Source organism: Centruroides sculpturatus, unplaced genomic scaffold (assembly GCF_000671375.1).
Source record: "Centruroides sculpturatus isolate CEXI.00-Female unplaced genomic scaffold, Cexi_2.0 scaffold321, whole genome shotgun sequence".
Taxonomy (NCBI): Eukaryota; Metazoa; Arthropoda; class Arachnida; order Scorpiones; family Buthidae; genus Centruroides; species Centruroides sculpturatus.
Genome location: NW_019384452.1, coordinates 173,624 through 176,844, shown reverse-complemented (window position 1 = coordinate 176,844; position 3,221 = coordinate 173,624).

Here is a 3,221-nt window from a genome sequence, read left to right as displayed (position 1 = left end):
TGCTTTGGTTTCTCGTGTATCGATTTGGTTATCTGATGGATGTAATTCAGTCAATATTATCACATTGTTATTAATCAGTGGCTTAAACTAATTTTCTCAAATATGACATTAGAATAAGCTATTCTACACTGGATTTACAGTCTTGCTAGTTTATTAATTTATGATAATTCAATATTTACTCCCCTATGAATATATATGAATATATTCTTAGCATATTTCTTCGGTATCCCTTCATTTTTTCTATTATACTTTTCAAATTTTTTTTCGTAATTTGTTTCTAATCCATTTTATTTTAATACACTTTCTTAATATCTTTTTTAAACTTATTTTCTTCAGCATCCCTTTCAAATCCCTTTCTCTTTAGCATCCTTTGGCAATTCCTCCTTCTCATAGCATTTTTTTTTAAATCATTCTTAACAGCATCTCTTCCTAATCTCTACTTCCTCAGTATATCTTCTCTATTCCTACCTCTTTATATTCTTTTCATATATATTTTCTTCTAAACTTTCTTACCTCTATCTTTAGTATTCTTTTTTGATTCTCCCCTCTAAATCCTTTTCTAATTTCTTCTTAATTATCATTCTTTCTCAGAGCCCTTCTCTTTTCCTATATCCTTATTTTCTTGGCATTTTTTTCTGAACTTTTCTTTTCTGCATTCTTTAAAAACATTTACATTTAGCATGCCTCCATAAATCCTCTATCCATAACGACTTCTCCTTCATCTATTTCTAATCCCTTTCTCCTCAGCATCTCAATGGTGAAATCATTTGTAATTTTTTTTCTTATGTTATAATTGTAAAAAAATAAATTAAAGCATAAATTTTAATTCATTATTTTTTATTTTTTTTTCAAAAATATTTACAATATTTGAAGGAAAAAAGGTATGAAAGAAATACTGAAGAATTAGAGTCTAGGAAAGGATGCTAAAGATAAAAGAGATTTTAGAGAGGATGTTGAGTAAATGAGAAGAAAGAATAATAAGGAAAAGGATTGTGAAAGGATGCAAAAAATAGATTTTAGAAAAAGAAAACAATAAAAGAATTAGAAGAGGATGATGAAGAAAAAGAATACAAGAATAATCAAGAGAAAAAGGATTAGAAAAGGATGCTGGAGAGAAAGACCGTAAAAAGCAATACCGAGGAAAGTAATTCAGGAAAAGATGATAAAGAAAATAAATTGGAAAGAGATATAAAGGGAAAGTAATAAAAACAAGATGCTGAAAAATAGAAGATTACGAAAGGATCCTAAGGATAAACAAATTAGCAGATGACGTTGTAGAAAAACGTCATCTTCTAATTACACTGAAGACGTAAAAATCAAAAGGATACTGAGGAGAAAGGAATTAAGAACAGATGAATAAGCACTCATAAATTAAATTTATAAATGCTGATTCAGTCCAATTTGTATCAATATTTTTAACTTCTTACAAAGGAAAAAAAATATGATATTTTTGTTTAAATCATACAAAAATCATGCAAAAATTATGCATTTATTAACGTTTAAATTATAAATTCATTAATAATTTTTAAAAATTATAACTGATGATACTCAAGAGCATTATATTTATATAAATTATTATACAAGTTTTTGACTTCAACAACATCAAAAGTTTTTCTTTTTTAAAAAAAAAAATAGCTTATTCACGCTATTAGCATGGAAATCTCATAAGTATCTTGAAGAATTCGGCCATAAACTTAACATTTTTTCACAATTCGATCGTATATCATTTTGTTAGAAAGTATTATTGTAATGCACAAGTTACCAATTTCTCATATCTTATTCTAAGTTGAATGACTTATGATTTTCTTAACTTTATACTAGAATTTCAATAAAATATTCAAAAAATTATGTTTAAAAATCTTTTTTAATTTATTATCTCTATGAAAATTAACATAAATATGCATCCAAAGTTATTAAATGTGCTGTTTTAACAGCATAAAATCCATAACTTTTCTCTATCTTACGAGATTTATTTAGATGTTAAATTCTAGATTTATAGTTATTTTAGGGGAAAAATTTACGAAATAAACTGAAAATTTAATAATTTTAGGATATAATTTACAATATTTTTTACATCGAACTGTATTTTTACTAAAAATATAGGGGGAAAAATCCTCTATGTAAACTATAGCATCTCTCTTACTCTAACTTATCATTTCAAGTTGAATCTTTTAAAGATTTTTTTAGATAAAAACTTAAAATATCTTGTAAAAATTTAGTATTTTTATACATTAAATCATACACTTTATAAATTTTGATGTACAAGATACATGTGGTTCAAGGTAACATAATTGAAACATGGATAACAACATCCAGGAGGATGCGGATGTGATGCTTATTTATGGATACAAGGAAAGACCTGATAAAAGTAAAAGATTGTCACATACAACTTTATTGATTAGATTAATATTTATTCCTTTCATATTGCCCAACAGCTGTTTATCTATAAAGCACAGCTTTCTATATTGTAATATCACATTTATCATGTTCCATAGTGTCTTTTTTCTTCATTTTTATCCTGAAAATTAACTAATTTTTAAGTTTTTTAATAATTTTTAATAATTAATAATGATTAAAATTGCTAAAACAACATCAAATTATTATATTTTTCTTACTTTTTCGTAAAAATCTGCATCCTCTTCTTCTTCATCCTTCCTCATCGGATGCAAAATTTTTATCTCATTTTTTAAAAGAAATTTATAAAAATTTCTTCATTTATATTAATTAAAACTTTAAAGATAATTATAATTAGTTACATTATTTCGGCTTTATTAAAAATAACTTCATCATTACATCTGACGAAGCGAAATTTTGTGATTTTTATCCTCGATTTTCGTAATTCTTCGTGTTTTGACTTGAATTTATCGTAAAAATTCAAATAAAATGTTTTAATTTATCAATTTTTAAATTGAAAATCTAATTTAACGGAGGATTTCTTAGAAAAATTATTTAAAATTTATGTTAAGGTAATGAAATGATTGAATTTGTAGTTGTATCATTTTTATATAAATTTAAATTATTCGGTATAAAAATCCAATAAAATATTGTAATTTTAAGAAAATTCAAGTCTTATTTCGTTTAAAAATGCAATTGTAATATTACAAAGTCTTCGTGTTCTAAACACAAATTTAATTTGTACAATTTACTAATTAAGTAAATATTCCTTTTTGGGGAAAAAAAGAAACAAAACTGAAGTTTTCCTGTTCCTGTTTAATGTTTAA